The 19636-nt window shown below is 37.2% G+C and overlaps 1 long non-coding RNA gene across 1 annotated transcript; it reads right to left on the bottom strand.

Moving 5' to 3' along the window:
* Nucleotides 1-6141, bottom strand: LOC133543586 (uncharacterized). Its single transcript, XR_009804413.1, has 3 exons — nt 5964-6141; nt 4723-4820; nt 1-627 (listed from the first exon to the last, which is right to left on the bottom strand). It is a non-coding gene; the product is annotated as an uncharacterized LOC133543586 (long non-coding RNA).
* Nucleotides 6142-19636: the final 13495 nt, after the last annotated feature.

Consider the following 19636-nt stretch of genomic DNA (forward strand, 5'->3'; position numbering starts at 1 on the left):
TGCGATGCACTTTCCCACCACTTGTGGCAGTCATGACGAGATCAAACAAACGCGAGAGATTTTTCTCCAGTGCAAAAAATATGACTAAAGTGGTAAAAGCTGTAATTTCATTTGCACTTTAATTTAATGTAGTTTCTTTAAGAAACTTGAGTATTATTATTATCATTGTGACAGTCTCTTGCTTTCGTCGTGTTGGATTCCATGGACCACTCAGGAAGGGCATGATGGTCGGGCAGGTTTGATTCTTTTATTTTTTCAAATGAAGCTTCAGTCTAGGTCGGGTCAATTTTCAGCTCCTCCTCCGCCGCTCGTTCCGGTCTGCTTTTCAGCTGCCGTTGTCGTCGTTTTTGTCTGTGGCTCGCTCTCTGGTCGCTCTTGCTTCTTCCTGCAGTGCTGCGGACTCTCCACTTCCTTCAGCCCCGATCCCTCCTCCTTCTCCCCTTTTATTCAGCCAGGGGAGATATGTTGATAGTGTCCAAGTGCGCGACCCACGCACTTGATTTCGTCTGCGGCGTCGCTCCCGGCAAGCCCCGCCTCTCCGCTCCGCCGCATCCTCCACCTCCTTGCCGCCATCTTGGGCAGGGCTGCAGCATGCCCTGCCCCGCCATCGGCCCATTGGCTCCGCCTCTCCACAATCATTTATCGTTAATTTATTTTAACACTGCATACATTTTAGTACATTTATTTGTCATTACAAGTGCCTTATGTTGCAGTTTATTTCTTTTATTTAACTAAGCCCTGATATTAATCTTTGTGATCAACACACAAAGATTTTAAACTGTAAGTAGGTTAGATATAATTATTGAATATCAATACATTCAAGAGTAAGATTACTATTTCAGTGTTAATATTTGAACTGTGCAATCTACCAATAAAAGTTTCAATCAATCAAGTTGGCCTCAAAGTAAAAAACGTTAAGAACCTCCTGGACTACAGCATCTTCATCTTTTTATTGGCAGCTACATTTACACATGAGGAAGTTGTCTTGGCAAATTGGTGAAAAACAGCTAACATAAGAAAAAATAACAAAGTATAGTTAAAAATGTGTCAAATATAAGCAAAATAAAAAAAAATCATATGTAATTGTAAAAATTGTTGGCAATGTGGCATTTTTAGAATTGTTATTTTGAATCTTATACTTCTCAAACAAGATTCTTCTTCAGATGAGTCAAAAAGTGTTTGCATTTTTTTATTTGGAGCAAAAACTATTTTTATGTCTTAAAAAAAAAAAAAAATATATATATACAGAAAATGATAACTAGCGCTGTCAATCACAAAACATTATTGCATGAAAATGCAGATTAAACACTATTTGGATTCATTTGTTTTATTATTGCAGCGTACATTTGACACCTAAGTTGTATTGGCGTATTGCTGCTAGAACAGCTAACAGAAAAAAGGCCAAAATAGCAAGAAAAATCAAATGAAAGAAGAAATTGGCAATATATAAAACACATTTAAAAAATGTTAAATGTTAGCATAGTTACAAAAAATTACAAAAGAAAATTAGGATTTTCTGAAGTCAATTTAAAACTATGCACTCTTGTCATTTACTGCATTAAAATGCAAACGTGTTGATTTAGTGTCCCCCCCCCCCACTCTCCACAAATACTATTGTTTATCTGTAAAAGTGTAGTAAGTACACCTCTGCATTACATTGTACTCTTATTAACATTAAACAATCACACACACAAAAGAAATATAACTCACTTTGCTACAAACAATAACTTTTTACTCTAACAGAAATAATTTAGCGTGCATCGATTTAAAAAAAATCTTTGCTTAAAATATAAATTTTAACCAAGTTTTAAACCATTTGGTACTGAAACATTGAATAAAATAAACTCATTAGTAAAAAAAAAAAAAAAAAAATCTAATTGATCAGCAACTTGAAGTCAACTTTAAGATTAAAAGAGGAAGTGAAGATCAATGGCGACAGAGAGCACGTTTTGTAGCGAGGTTTGAAGCATGATACTGATGAAGCTTATTCCCCCGAGTCACATGACCCCCGGGGGCTGGATTAATCTGATTACAAAATAAAAAAAAAAAAAAAAAACCTTTGGCAGCAATTGGAGATGGAATCAAACAGATGGTGAGCATTAGCATTAGCATACATCAGTCAGACCCGAGCAGTTGAGCACAGATGCAAGGATCACATGACGACTAACTATTCCCACAAGGGCTGAAAAGACCAAAATAGAAGAATTTGCACATTTTTACAAGGCTAAGTTGACTTTAAAGTAAATATATTAACATATGAAACAACATGTGAAGGAAATACACTTACTGTTGTCGATAACAAAACAGTGATGTATTTTAAATAATGATGCCAAACCCTTGAAAAAACCCAACAGATTAATTACAATAGTGGATGTGGATTAACCGTGATTAATCACTGACTTGCATATGTTGAAGTAACATAAATAAAAAAGACGACTCTAATGTTTGGACGCAATTACAATTTTATAGTCAGACTGTCATACCAAAACATCCTTTAATTATTTGGGGTAATTAGGTCTATTGGCTGAATAATCTGCGTGTGCACATGATGATTAATCACATGACTTAATGCCTTAAATCTCAAAGTCCTATTTTTGACACGGATTTGGAACAAAAAAAAAGTTGTTGTCATGATGATATTAAACAAAATTGAGGAGTTGTATTCGAGCAGTCAAACCCAGATACCACCGTACTTTATTTTTCACATCCATTACATCGTGATACATTATTAGGATATTTGAAGAGGACATATTGTTATTGGTGGAATATTTCACGTGTCAGTATGGCAACGTATCAATACTTTATCTAACAATATGATATCCATTTTTAAAGTCTCTGTATCCATTTAAGAAATAGCGCATGGTGACGGTGAACAAACACTACGAGAAGTGGAGAGTGAAGATGCAAACAACTTTTTTTTAAACTTTTTTGTAACTTTTTTTTGAATATTTTTAAAAAAAAATTAAAAATATGTTTTTGAAACTTTTTAAAAACTTTTTTACGTTTCTTTAGCGTTTTTTTTAACGTTTTTTTTTTCAAACATGGTGTTACTGATCAAACTTACAGTAGCTAAAAACATGATATGTGCTTTTTAAATAAAACCTCTGCCTTGTTTTTAATGAATACTTAGGCCTACTGGGTGTGTTAATGTTGTCATTAGGGTGGTCCATCCACATTATTAGGATATTTGAAGAGGACATGTTATTATTGGTGGAATATTTCACGTGTCATACAGGGTGCCCTGGGAAAAATATCAGTATGGCAATGTATCAATACTTTTTCTAACAATATATTGATTTTTAAAGTCTCGGTATCAATTCAAGAAATAGCGCATGGTGATGGTGAACAAACACTACGAGAAGTGGAGAGTTGGGATGCCAATAACTTTTTTAAAAACTTTTTTGTAACTTTTTTTTTAATTTTTTAAATGTGTTTAACTTTTTTTTAAACTTTTAAACTTTTTTTTAAATGTTTTTTTAACTTTTTTTTTTTCCAAACAGTGTTACTGATCAAACTTATAGTAGCTAAAAACATAACATGTGCTTGTTGAATAAAACCTCTGCCTTGTTTTTAATGAATACTTAGGCCTACTGGGTGTGTTGATGTTGTCATTACGGTGGTCCATCCACATTATTAGGATATTTGCTATTTGATATTTGAAGAGGACATATTGTTATTGGTGGAATATTTCACGTGTCATACAGGGTGCCCTGGGAAAAATATCAATATGGCAACGTATCAATACTTTATCTAACAATATGATATCCATTCATCCATCCATCCATCCATTCATCCATCCATCCATCCATTTTTTACCGCTTATTCCCTTCGGGGTGGTGGGGGGCGCTTAAGCCTATCTCAGCTACAATTCGGCGGTAGGCGGGGTACACCCTGGACAAGTTGCTACATCCTCGCAGGGCACAATATGATATCGATTACAGTCTCTGTATCAATTTAAGAAATAGCACATGCTAACGGTGAACAAACAGTACGAGAAGTGGAGCGTTAGAATGCAAATAACTTTTTTTAAACTTTTAACATTTTTTAAACGTTTTGTTTAATGTTTTTTTTTTAATTTTTTAAAACTTTTTAAAATAATTTTTTAAACCTTTTTTAAATGTTTTTATAACTTTTTTTTATAATTTTCTGATCAAAGTTACTGATCAAACTTACAGTAGCTAAAAAGATAAGAAATAGGGCATGGTGACGGTGAACAAAGTACGAGAAGTAGAGCGCTAGTGTAGCCTGTATGTTACTTAAGTAAAGCACCGTACAAGTATTAAGTAAACAATGAATTATATAACTGGGCTAGATCAGAAGAAACTAAATTCAGCTCTAGGAATGGAGAGTAATGAAGACTGAACACAGGTTTTAAGGTTAAATGGTACCAAATTATATTAAAGAACTATAGGAAAAACAAACAACAAAAAGACATGTAAATTGGAATGGCCATTCACATTTTCAACATAAATTACAGAACATTCAATATTTACAATGTGATAAAGTACTTGATTCAGTCCTTGTTTTTACCAAGAACTGTATAAGCGCAACACGACAGTTCATTAAACGACCTCGCAAAGTCCACCTTGTGGTGGCCGTGTCCAGAGGGGTTTTAGTGAAGGTAACGGGTAAATGTGAAAGTTCAGGGAAGACAGAAATGAACACGTTGCGTTATGAAAAACCAAAGGGAAAAAACAGAGCGGCTGCTGAGGAGCCTCCTACCTGCCCGGCTCGGTTGGGTGGATTCAGTTGGGTTGGTTGGGTTCCAGGCATAAAGCTTCAGACTCTAGTTCAGGCTCTAGCTCGCCATCCAACATGTCCTGTACAACAAGGGCAGGACCAGTCAACTTTCCAGTGCGCGCACACAAAATACATTCAGATACTAAACACTAAATAATACTACTGTATTCAAATCGTTGTATCGATCCGTTGTGGTGAAGAAGGAGCTGAGCCGGAAGGCAAAGCTCTCAATTTACCGGTCGATCTACGTTCCCATCCTCACCTATGGTCATGAGCTTTGGGTTATGACCGAAAGGACAAGATCACGGGTACAAGCGGCCAGAATGAGTTTGGGTCTCTCCCTTAGAGATAGGGTGAGAAGCTCTGCCATCCGGGAGGAACTCAAAGTAAAGCCGCTGCTCCTCCACATCGAGAGGAGCCAGATGAGGTGGTTCGGGCATCTGGTCAGGATGCCACCCGAACGCCTCCCTAGGGAGGTGTTTAGGGCACGTCCAACCGGTAGGAGGCCACGGGGAAGACCCAGGACACGTTGGGAAGACTATGTCTCCCGGCTGGCCTGGGAACGCCTCGGGATCCCCCGGGAGGAGCTAGACGAAGTAGCTGGGGAGAGGGAAGTCTGGGTTTCCCTGCTTAGGCTGTTGCCCCCGCGACCCGACCTCGGATAAGCGGAAGATGATGGATGGATGGTATTCAAATAGCAAGCATATTTCTTAATATTGTACAATAATTCATGAATCTAATTAGAATAAATAATATAATAATTTTTATATCAAAATATTAATTCTCTAATATCAAAATTTACCAATTGCAACCACAAATAAAGTGCATAGCAGACAGTGGTTGACTGGACTGCATCATAAAATGCATTGGATGCATAGCATTGACAACATCAAACAATTAACACAAGCCAGAAACAAATCAGACAATTGTTGAGAGTGCTAACATTTCATTCAGTTGACTATATTCAAAGAAACAAATCAGACAATTGTTGAGAGTTCTAACATTTCATTCAGTTGACTATATTCAAAGAAACAAATCAGACAATTGTTGAGAGTGCTAACATTTCATTCAGTTGACTATATTCAAAGAAACAAATTAGACAATTGTTGAGAGTGCTAACATTTCATTTAGTTGACTATATTCAAAGAAACAGACATATAAGCAGATGCTAACAGCTCCATTCAAAATGAATGTAGCGGCTAAGCTACACAGATGCAACTCACCAATTCCGCAGATAAATCCCACTTAAACACTCTCGCACGGCTTCAGTAGTTGGCTCCTGCAGTTCGACATTATTACATTTCAGTTAAAAGAACTTAGTTAGTCATTAGTGTCAAAAGCGAGTCACAAACAGCAACATCACTCTCGCTCTTCCTGGAAGTAGCCCACTACTGGACTTTATGCTTCCCGCAATAGGTCACGTGACCGCGTGACGCAATGACGTGCGTGGTCATGTGACCGCGTGACGTAATGACGCACGCAAAGACACGAAAATAAATAGGATATTTAAGTAAAATGATATTTAAATAGAAAGATATTTAATTAGAAATAATATTCAATGGGGTTTTGAGAGGATATTTAAATACAATTATTTAAATAGGAAGATTTAGTTACAAAGAATATTCAATGGGGTTTTAAAAGGATATTTAAATGAGGATATTTAATGGGGGTTTGTCACCCAGGTTACATCAGGATGCAAAAAACGTTTTATTTTAATTATTTTTGTAACTTAAGTTTTTTTTTAACGTTTTTAAAAATATTTTGTAAATTTTTAATGTTTTTTTTCTTAAATTTTTTTTTTCAACTTTCTTTTAACGTTTTCTTTTAATGTTTTTTTTTCAAACACTGTCACTGATCAAACTTAAAGTAGCTAAAACAAAAGAAATAGCGCATGGGGACGGTGAACAAATAGTACGAGAAGTAGAGCGCTAGGATGCAAAAAACGTTTTAATTAAAAACAAATTGTAACTTAAGGTTTTTTTTTAACGTTTTTAAAAATATTTTGGAAATTTTTAATGTTTTTCTTTTCTTAAAATTCTTTTTTCAACGTTTTTTTAACGTTTTTTTTTAATGTTTTTTTTTTCAAACACTGTTACTGATCAAACTTAAAGTAGGTAAAACAAAAGAAATAGCGCATGGTGACGGTGAACAAACAGTACGAGAAGTAGAACGTTAGAATGCAAAGAGCTTTTTTAAAATGTTTTTGTAACTTAACGTTTTTTAAATTAAAAAAAAATATTTTTTAACATTTTTTAACGTTTTCTTTTACCGTTTTTTTTTCAAACACTGTTACTGATCAAACTTACAGTAGCTAAAAACATAATAAATAGCGCATGGTGACGGTGAACAAACTGTACGAGGGGTAGAGCGTTAGGAGGCAGATAACTATTTTAAAAAAAAATTGTAACTTTGAACGTTTTTTTAACATTTTTTTAAAACATTTTTAAAACTTTTTTTAATGTTTTTTTTTAACTTTAACATTTTTTTTAAACTTTTTATTTAACGTTTTCTTTTAAAGTTTTTTTTTCAAACACTGTTACTGATCAAACTTAAAGTAGCTAAAAACTAAAGAAATAGCACATGGTGACGTTGAACAAATAGTACAAGAAGTGGAGAGTTAGGATGCAAATAACTTTATTTTTAACTGTATTTAACGTTTTTTCAACCATTTTTTAACCTTTTTATAATGTTTTTTTAACAAATTTTTTTTTACATTTTTTTGAATTTTTTTTTAACTTTTTTAAAATGTTTTTTTAATTTCTTTTTTTTTGCATTTTATAACTTTTTTAAAATGTTTTTTTAAATAGTTTTTTTAAACGTTTTTATGAAATCGTAATTTTTTTAAACGTTTTTTAAAGGTTTTTTAATGTTTTTTTTTTAAAAATAGTTAAAGTTTTTTTTGATTTGAACGTTTTTTTGCAACTTTTTTAACGTTTTTTTTCTACGTTTTTTTTGTTTTTTTTCCAAACACAGTGTTACTGATCAAACTTACAGTAGCTAAAAAACATGACATGTATTTGTTAAACAAAACCTCTGCCTTGTTTTTAATGAATACTTAGGCCTCCTGGGTGTGTTACTCTTGTCATTACGGTGACAGTTGCAGGTGTTTTCTGGGCTGCTACTGATCCAGTGTTTATGTTGGGAGGGAACAAAAAAAAAGTAATCATTTACAAATTGCGATTCTTAGTCAGTCCCATAAAAAAAAAAAAAAAAAAATGGATTCATCATTTTCAAAATTCGATAATTTTTTTTTTTTTTTTAAGAAATAATCTCCATAAAACCAGAAGGAGCTTTTTTAACCGTATCATTATTAAACTCAATTTTGAATGGTCAATTGATTCTGAATCTCGAATATTCAAACATATGACTCGTGTTTCAAAATGCATTATCCATTTTTGGAACCTTGCAATATTGCAATACCGTATCGTACCGCCACTGGTTTATCGTCACACGTATCGCACCACCCTCTTAAGATATATCGGCTGATTCATCATTTTTACTTTCCTAATACGCCAAAATGGCCGCCGAGAGGTCACAGATCAAGTTGGGCCTTGGCAGATGATTAAAGGGACTTTTTGAGAATGTTCTAGAAATATGCCCACCAGGTGAAAAAAAAATAGACGTGACCTTTGAGCGGCTGAGTGACGGCGGCCTAAACGGCCTCATCATTCGGGCGAAAGGCAGCCAGTCTGTGTCATGTGACGGGACAGACAGCTGATGGCGGCGAGGCCAGGCTCGCTTTCAACTTTGGGCGGGTGGACGGCGGGCGGGTCGGGGGAGGGGAGGGCAGGGGGGGGGGGCAGGGGAGGCTATAAAAAAAACAAAAAACAAGTCTGTCAGCGGCGATGTCAAAAGCTTGATTTTTCCCTCCGCCGGAGCAATTAGAGGTTTCATCACAGCGGCGCCGTGTCAGCCTTCATTAGGACTCAGCCGCCGCTAATTGCTGCCAGGTTAAAGTAACACATCTCCATTGGAAGTGACACTTTCTGCTGCCGTTTGGCGCAGCGCCGTGATGACACGCGGGATGGGGGAGTGGTCACTGGACGCCGCGGCCATCTTTGCTTTTCAACCTTCTCCTGATGTCACCCAGGACACGCCCACACTACCCAGCATGCTTCAGCTGCTGGCTCAGGGGGAAAAACTCCTTCTTGGTGTGGGCCACATTGCAATTATGGCGGCCCTCAGAATGACATGATAAACGTTGTGGCAGTCTGTGATAAATGACATACATAAATAATTAGTACTTGATTGATTCCTTCAGGAAACCTTGCATTCCAGCAACAGTGTACAGACCTGTGGGCCACAATAAATGTAGTGGCTGCCCGCGTTGAATGATTTGCTGGGCCAATTTAAATGAAGTGGTGGGCCACGTTTAATTTTTTAGTAAACCATGTTAAATGATGTGGTAGGACATGAAAAATTATGCAGCAGAACATTAAATTATATGGCAGACCATATTTAATGATGTGGTGGGCCTGAATAATGATGTGGCAGAGCACATTAAACGATGTGGCAGACAATATTAAAATATGTGGTGGGCCAGACAAATAATGGGGTGGGCCACATTAAATGATGTGGTGGGCCACTTTGAATTTTTTAGTAAACCATATTAAATGATGTGGTGTGACACGAAAAATTATGCAGCAGAACATTAAATTATATGGCAGACCATATTTAATGATGTGGTGGGCCTGAATAATGATGTGGCAGAGCACATTAAACGATGTGGCAGACAATATTAAAATATGTGGTGGGCCACACAAATAATGGGGTAGGCCACAATAAATGAGGTGGCAAACCATATTAAATGACCTGGCGAGCTACGACAAATGATGTGATGGGCCACGAAAAAGGAAGTGGCAGACTACATTAAATGATGTTGCAGACCACAATAATTTACAGTATATGATGGGCCAGATTAAATGAAGTGGTGGGCCACAATGAATCATGTGGCAACACACATGAAATTATGCGGTGTGCCATGATAAATTACATGATGGGCCGCTTTAATTTGATGGTAAACCATATTAAATGATGAGATGAGACATGGAAAGTTACGTGGCAGAACATTAAATGAAGTGGCAGACCCTTAAATTATATGGCAGACCATATTAAATGAAGTGGAGGGCCTGAATATTGATGTGGCAGAGCACATTAAACGATGTGGCAGACAATATTAAAACATGTTGTGGGCCATGATGAATTGCATGGAGGGCCACTTTAAATGAAGTGGTGGGCCACTTGAATTTTTTAGTAAACCATGTTAAATGATGTGGTGTGACACAAAAAATTATGCAGCAGAACATTAAATTATATGGCAGACCATATTTAATGATGTGGTGGGCCTGAATAATGATGTGGCAGAGCACATTAAACGATGTGGCAGACAATATTAAAATATGTGGTGGGCCACGCAAATAATGGGGTAGGCAACAATAAATGAGGTGGCAAACCATATTAAATGACCTGGCGAGCTACGACAAATGATGTGATGGGCCACGAAAAAAGAAGTGGCAGACTACATTAAATGATGTTGCAGACCACAATAATTTACAGTATAAGGTGGGCCAGTTTAAATGAAGTGGTGGGCCACAATGAATCATGTGGCAACACACATGGAATTATGTGGTGTGCCATGATAAATTACATGATGGGCCACTTTAATTTGATGGTAAACCATATTAAATGATGAGATGAGACATGGAAAGTTATGTGGCAGAACATTAAATGAAGTGGCAGACCCTTAAATTATATGGCAGACCATATTAAATGAAGTGGAGGGCCACAATAAATGTTGTGGCTGCCCGCATTGAATGATTTGCTGGGCCAATTTAAATGAAGTGGTGGGCCACATTGAATTTTTTAGTAAACCATGTTAAATGATGTGGTAGGACACGAAAAATTATGCAGCAGAACATTAAATTATATGGCAGACCGTATTTAATGATGTGGTGGGCCTGAATAATGATGTGGCAGACTACATTAAATGATGTTGCAGACCACAATAATTTACAGTATATGGTGGGCCAGATTAAATGAAGTGGTGGGCCACAATGAATCATGTGGCAACACACATGAAATTATGCGGTGTGCCATGATAAATTACATGATGGGCCACTTTAATTTGATGGTTAACCATATTAAATGATGAGATGAGACATGGAAAGTTATGTGGCAGAACATTAAATGAAGTGGCAGACCCTTAAATTATATGGCAGACCATATTAAATGAAGTGGAGGGCCACGATAAATGTTGTGGCTGCCCGCATTGAATGATTTGCTGGGCCAATTTAAATGAAGTGGTGGGCCACTTGAATTTTTTAGTAAACCATTTTAAATGATGTGGTAGGACACGAAAAATTATGCAGCAGAACATTAAATTATATGGCAGACCATATTTAATGATGTGGTGGGCCTGAATAATGATGTGGCAGAGCACATTAAACGATGTGGCAGACAATATTAAAATATGTGGTGGGCCACACAAATAATGGGGTAGGCCACAATAAATGAGGTGGCAAACCATATTAAATGACCTGGCGAGCTACGACAAATGATGTGATGGGCCACGAAAAAGGAAGTGGCAGACTACATTAAATGATGTTGCAGACCACAATAATTTACAGTATATGATGGGCCAGATTAAATGAAGTGGTGGGCCACAATGAATCATGTGGCAACACACATGAAATTATGCGGTGTGCCATGATAAATTACATGATGGGCCGCTTTAATTTGATGGTAAACCATATTAAATGATGAGATGAGACATGGAAAGTTACGTGGCAGAACATTAAATGAAGTGGCAGACCCTTAAATTATATGGCAGACCATATTAAATGAAGTGGAGGGCCTGAATATTGATGTGGCAGAGCACATTAAACGATGTGGCAGACAATATTAAAACATGTTGTGGGCCATGATGAATTGCATGGAGGGCCACTTTAAATGAAGTGGTGGGCCACTTTGAATTTTTTAGTAAACCATGTTAAATGATGTGGTGTGACACAAAAAATTATGCAGCAGAACATTAAATTATATGGCAGACCATATTTAATGATGTGGTGGGCCTGAATAATGATGTGGCAGAGCACATTAAACGATGTGGCAGACAATATTAAAATATGTGGTGGGCCACGCAAATAATGGGGTAGGCAACAATAAATGAGGTGGCAAACCATATTAAATGACCTGGCGAGCTACGACAAATGATGTGATGGGCCACGAAAAAAGAAGTGGCAGACTACATTAAATGATGTTGCAGACCACAATAATTTACAGTATAAGGTGGGCCAGTTTAAATGAAGTGGTGGGCCACAATGAATCATGTGGCAACACACATGGAATTATGTGGTGTGCCATGATAAATTACATGATGGGCCACTTTAATTTGATGGTAAACCATATTAAATGATGAGATGAGACATGGAAAGTTATGTGGCAGAACATTAAATGAAGTGGCAGACCCTTAAATTATATGGCAGACCATATTAAATGAAGTGGAGGGCCACAATAAATGTTGTGGCTGCCCGCATTGAATGATTTGCTGGGCCAATTTAAATGAAGTGGTGGGCCACGTTGAATTTTTTAGTAAACCATGTTAAATGATGTGGTAGGACACGAAAAATTATGCAGCAGAACATTAAATTATATGGCAGACCATATTTAATGATGTGGTGGGCCTGAATAATGATGTGGCAGACTACATTAAATGATGTTGCAGACCACAATAATTTACAGTATATGGTGGGCCAGATTAAATGAAGTGGTGGGCCACAATGAATCATGTGGCAACACACATGAAATTATGCGGTGTGCCATGATAAATTACATGATGGGCCACTTTAATTTGATGGTTAACCATATTAAATGATGAGATGAGACATGGAAAGTTATGTGGCAGAACATTAAATGAAGTGGCAGACCCTTAAATTATATGGCAGACCATATTAAATGAAGTGGAGGGCCACAATAAATGTTGTGGCTGCCCGCATTGAATGATTTGCTGGGCCAATTTAAATGAAGTGGTGGGCCACTTGAATTTTTTAGTAAACCATTTTAAATGATGTGGTAGGACACGAAAAATTATGCAGCAGAACATTAAATTATATGGCAGACCATATTTAATGATGTGGTGGGCCTGAATAATGATGTGGCAGAGCACATTAAACGATGTGGCAGACAATATTAAAATATGTGGTGGGCCACGCAAATAATGGGGTGGGCCACATAAATGATGTGGCAAACCATATTAAATGACCTGGCGGGCTACGACAAATGATGTGATGGGCCACGAAAAAAGAAGTGGCAGCCTACATTAAATGATGTTGCAGACCACAATAATTTACAGTATATGGTGGGCCAGTTTAAATGAAGTGGTGGGCCACGATGAATCATGTGGCAACACACATGAAATTATGCGGTGTGCCATGATAAATTACATGATGGGCCGCTTTAATTTGATGGTATACCATATTAAATGATGAGATGAGACATGGAAAGTTATGTGGCAGAACATTAAATGAAGTGGCAGACCCTTAAATGATATGGCAGACCATGTTAAATGAAGTGGAGGGCCACAATAAATGTTGTGGCTGCCCGCGTTGAATGATTTGCTGGGCCAAATTAAATGACGTGGTGGGCCACATTGAATTTTTTAGTAAACCATTTTAAATGATGTGGTAGGACACGAAAAATTATGCAGCAGAACATTAAATTATATGGCAGACCATATTTAATGATGTGGTGGGCCTGAATAATGATGTGGCAGAGCACATTAAACGATGTGGCAGACAATATTAAAACATGTTGTGGGCCATGATGAATTGCATGGTGGGTCACTTTAAATGAAGTGGTGGGCCACTTTGAATTTTTTAGTAAACCATGTTAAATGATGTGGTGTGACACGAAAAATTATGCAGCAGAACATTAAATTATATGGCAGACCATATTTAATGATGTGGTGGGCCTGAATAATGATGTGGCAGAGCACATTAAACAATGTGGCAGAATATATTAAAATATGTGGTGGGCCAGACAAATAATGGGGTGGGCCACATTAAATGATGTGGCAAACCATATTAAATGACCTGGCGGGCTACGACAAATGATGTGATGGGCCACAAAAAAAGAAGTGGCAGACTACATTAAATGATGTTGCAGACCACAATAATTTACAGTATATGGTGGGCCTGTTTAAATGAAGTGGTGGGCCACAATGAATCATGTGGCAACACACATGAAATTATGTGGTGTGCCATGATAAATTACATGATGGGCCATTTTAATTTGATGGTAAACCATATTAAATGATGAGATGAGACATGGAAAGTTACGTGGCAGAACATTAAATGAAGTGGCAGACCCTTAAATTATATGGCAGACCATATTAAATGAAGTGGAGGGCCACAATAAATGTTGTGGCTGCCCGCGTTGAATGATTTGCTGGGCCAATTTAAATGAAGTGGTGGGCCACATTTAATTTTTTAGTAAACCATGTTAAATGATGTGGTAGGACATGAAAAATTATGCAGCAGAACATTAAATTATATGGCAGACCGTATTTAATGATGTGGTGGGCCTGAATAATGATGTGGCAGAGCACATTAAACGATGTGGCAGACAATATTAAAACATGTGGTGGGCCATGATGAATTGCATGGTGGGTCACTTTAAATGAAGTGGTGGGCCACTTTGAATTTTTTAGTAAACCATATTAAATGATGTGGTGTGACACGAAAAATTATGCAGCAGAACATTAAATTATATGGCAGACCATATTTAATGATGTGGTGGGCCTGAATAATGATGTGGCAGAGCACATTAAACGATGTGGCAGACAATATTAAAATATGTGGTGGGCCACACAAATAATGGGGTAGGCCACATTAAATGATGTGGCAAACCATATTAAATGACCTGGCGAGCTACGACAAATGATGTGGTGGGCCACGAAAAAAGAAGTGGCAGACTACATTAAATGATGTTGCAGACCACAATAATTTACAGTATATGGTGGGCCTGTTTAAATGAAGGGGTGGGCCACAATGAATCATGTGGCAATACACATGAAATTATGCGGTGTGCCATAATAAATTACATGATGGGCCACTTTAATTTGATGGTAAACCATATTAAATGATGAGATGAGACATGGAAAGTTATGTGGCAGAACATTAAATGAAGTGGCAGACCCTTAAATTATATGGCAGACCATATTAAATGAAGTGGAGGGCCACAATAAATGTTGTGGCTGCCCGCGTTGAATGATTTGCTGGGCCACTTTAAATGAAGTGGTGGGCCACTTTGAATTTTTTAGTAAACCATGTTAAATGATGTGGTAGGACACGAAAAATTATACAGCAGAACATTAAATTATATGGCAGACCATATTTAATGATGTGGTGGGCCACGAAAAAAGAAGTGGCAGACTACATTAAATGATGTTGCAGACCACAATAATATACAGTATAAGGTGGGCCACTTTAAATAAAGTGGTGGGCCACAATGAATCATGTGGCAACACACATGAAATTATGTGGTGTGCCATAATAAATTACATGATGGGCCACTTTAATTTGATGGTAAACCATATTAAATGATGAGATGAGACATGGCAGAACATTAAATGAAGTGGCAGACCCTTAAATGACATGGCAGACCATATAAAATGAGGTGGTGGGCCAAATTAAATGTTGTGCTCCAACGGAACCAAGTTATGTTGCTGTCCAGCTAGCACAAAATTCTGGTGAGTAAAACTGGACGTTTTGGTGGGATTCCAGGGTGCAGAGGCTGATGAAGTGGACTTTACTAGCTGAAGTGCAACAAGGATGTGAGATTGTATGCTGACAAGAGGTAACATTCTGCATCAAATATGGTGGATTGAAGATAGCAAGAAATATGACCAATAAAACATTCCAGGAGACCTGTAGCTTCGTTATGGATGGCTGGAAAGGAAATCCACCACACATGTCACGGACAACAAAGGTCTTATTAGCACACACTTGGCACACAAATAATTTATTTCTAACGCCAGCTCCTTTTTTGCAGGATTTATTTGGCCTGCCTGACTTCCTGCAGATTGCAACTCTCTTCCTGGCTGCCACCTCCTTCCGCAGCTAGCTGCTAATTGCTACCAGTGTGGTGCCAGGCCGCTGTTGGCTGGCATCCACCAGGAAGACGCTCCATGTGCGGGCCAGGGATAGCAACACCCGGAGATTCAAAGTTGCAGAAAGAATCAACCGCAGCCAAGAGATGGTGTGACCGCTAGCGTAGCATCAGACCACACCTATTTTAATGTATACATCCTTCTGAGGCGGGCAGCCAAACACACTCACTTGCATTGGTAACATCCATGTTAAGTTGGCATGGCATGGTATGGTATGGTATGGTATGGCATGGTATGGTATGGTATGCTCTTTATTGTCATTGGAAACATCGACATCAAGTTGGCATGGCATGTTATGGTATGGTATGGTATGGTATGCTCTTTATTGTCATTGGAAACATCGATGTTAAGTTGGCATGGCATGTTATGGTATGGTATGGTATGGTATGGTATGGTATGGTATGGTATGGTATGCTCTTTATTGTCATTGGAAACATCGACATCAAGTTGGCATGGCATGTTATGGTATGGTATGGTATGGTATGCTCTTTATTGTCATTGGAAACATCGATGTTAAGTTGGCATGGCATGTTATGGTATGGTATGGTATGGTATGGTATGCTCTTTATTGTCATTGGAAACATCGATGTCAAGTTGGCATGGCATGTTATGGTATGGTATGGTATGGTATGGTATGGTATGGTATGGTAAGCTCTTTATTGTCATTGGAAACATTGATGTCAAGTTGGTATGGTATAGTGGTATGCTCTGTATTGTCATTGAAAAATATCAACGTTAAGTTGGCATAGTATGGTATGGTATGGTATGCTCTTTATTGTCATTGGAAACATCGACATCAAGTTGGCATGGCATGTTATGGTATGGTATGGTATGGTATGCTCTTTATTGTCATTGGAAACATCGACATCAAGTTGGCATGGCATGTTATGGTATGGTATGGTATGGTATGCTCTTTATTGTCATTGGAAACATCGATGTCAAGTTGGCATGGCATGTTATGGTATGGTATGGTATGGTATGGTATGGTATGGTATGGTAAGCTCTTTATTGTCATTGGAAACATTGATGTCAAGTTGGTATGGTATAGTGGTATGCTCTGTATTGTCATTGAAAAATATCAACGTTAAGTTGGCATAGTATGGTATGGTATGGTATGCTCTTTATTGTCATTGGAAACATCGACATCAAGTTGGTATGGTATGGTATGGTATGGTATGGTATGCTCTTTATTGTCATTGGAAATATCGACGCCAAGTTGGTATTGTATGGTATGCTCTTTATTGTCATTGGCAACATCTACGCAAGTTGGTATCGTATGGTATGGTATGCTCTTTCTAGTCATTGGAAATATCCACACCAAGTTGGTATGGTATTGTATGCATGCTCTTTATTGTCATTGGAAAAATCTACACCAATTTTGTTTGGTGTGGTATGGTATGCTCTTTATTTTCATTGGAAACATCGATGTCAAATTGGTATGGTATGGTATACTCTTTGTTGTCATTGGAAATATCAATGTCAAATTGGTATGTATAGTGGTATGCTCTGTATTGTCATCGAAAAACATCAATGTTAAGTTGGCATAGTATGGTATGGTATGGTATGCTCTTTATTGTCATTGGAAAAATTGACAACATGTTGGTATGGTATGGTATGGTATGGTATGCTCTGTATTGTCATCGGAAATATCTACGCCAAGTTGGTTTGGTATGGTATGGTATGATCTTTATTGTGATTGGCAACATCTACGCAAGTTGGTATCGTATGGTATGCTCTTTCTGGTCATTGGAAATATCCACACCAAGTTGGTATGGTATGGTATGCATGCTCTTTATTGTCATTGGAAACATCTACCCCAATTTTGTATGGTGTGGTATGGTATGCTCTTTATTTTCATTGGAAACATCAATGTCAAATTGGTATAGTACGGTATGGTATGTTCTTTGTTGTCATTGGAAACATCGATGTCAAATTGGTATGGTTTGGTATGTTCTGATATGGTATAATATGCTCTATATTTACATTGGAAACATCTACGCCAAGTTGGTATGGTATGGTATGGTGTGGTATGGTATGGTCTTTATTGTCATTGGAAACATCTACACCAAGTTGGTATGGTATGGTATGCTCTTTGTTGTCATTGGAAACATATACGCCAAGTTGTTATTGTATGGTATGGTATGGTCTTTACTGTCATTGGAAACATCAACATCAAGCTGGTATGGTATGGTATGGTATGGTATGGTATGGTATGGCGTGGTCTTTATTGTCTTTGGAAATATCTATGCCAAGTTAGTATGGTATGCTCTTTGTTGTTATTGGAAACATCGACATCAAGCTGGTATGGTATGGTCTTTATTGTCATTGGAAACATCTATGCCAAGTTGGTATGGTATGGTATGGTGTGGTCTTTATTGTCTTCAGAAACATCTACGCCAAGTTGGCATGGTATGGTATACTCTTTGTTGTCATTGGAAACATCGACGTCAAGTTGGTATGGTATGGTCTTTATTGTCATTGGAAACATCGACGTCAAGTTGGTATGGTATGGTCTTTATTGTCATTGGAAACATCTATGCCAAGTTGGTACCGTATGGTATGGTATGGTATGGTATGGTATGCTCTTTATTGTCATTGGAAACATCGACGTCAAGTTGGTATGGCATGGTATGGTATGCTCTTTAATGTAATTGGAAACATCTAAGCCAAGTTGGTATGGTATGGCATGGTATGGTCTTTTTTGTCATTGCACAAATGAGGCCACTGCTGGTCTCTCACATGATAAAATGTATCCACTGGCGTCCAAGTGCACCGACTATATTTTACAGTAAAATTTTGGTGACTGAGTTGCTAGTTTTTCCACGTAAATAAAAAATCAAACAGTGCCTTTTTTTTTCCATTCACCGTAATATGTTTTAAAAACACCACTATATTTTACAGTAAAATGTGGGTGACTGAGTTGCCAGTTTTTACTGTAAAACAGTTGGAGTCTTTCATTTATCGTAAAATGTTGTAAAAAAAAACCCAACACAATATTTTACAGTAAAATTATGACGACTGAGTTGCTAGTTTGTGCTGTTTTTCCAGGTACTGAAATATGCTGTAAAAAAACACAAATTTACAGTAAAATTCAGGTGACCGAGTTGAGAGTTTTTACTGTAAAAACCTTTTATTTACCGTAAAATTTAAAAAAAGTATATTTTACAGTAAAATTTGGGTGATTGAGTTGCTGTTAATTCATTTACTGTAACATGTTGTAAAAAAAACACTATTTTACAGTAACATTTTGGCAACTAAGCTGCCAGTTTTTACTGTAAAAAAAGTTGAAGTATTTTTAATTTACTGTACAATTCTGTAAAAAGCACTATTTTACAGTAACATTTTGGTGATCAAGATGCCAGTTTTGACTGTAAAAAAACAGTTGGAGTCTTTAATTTATCATAAAATGTTGTAAAAAAAAAAACCTCACAATATTTTACAGTAAAATTGTGACAACTGCGTTGCTAGTTTGTAGCATACTGTAACCTCCCCTCCCCACTAATTTACAGTAAAATTCAGGCGACCGAATTGTGAGTTTTCACTGTAAAAAAAAAACAGTTGAAATGTTTTTCCTTTACCGTAAAATAAAAATTAAAAAAGTATATGTTACGGTAAAATTTGGGTGACTGAGTTGCCGGTTTGTGCTGATAATTCATTTACTATAACATGTTGTAAAAGAACACTATTTTACAGTAACATTTTGGTGATTTAGCTGCCAGGTTTTACTGT

The sequence above is a fragment of the Nerophis ophidion genome, linkage group LG26 (assembly GCF_033978795.1).
Source record: "Nerophis ophidion isolate RoL-2023_Sa linkage group LG26, RoL_Noph_v1.0, whole genome shotgun sequence".
In the NCBI taxonomy this organism is placed as follows: Eukaryota; Metazoa; Chordata; class Actinopteri; order Syngnathiformes; family Syngnathidae; genus Nerophis; species Nerophis ophidion.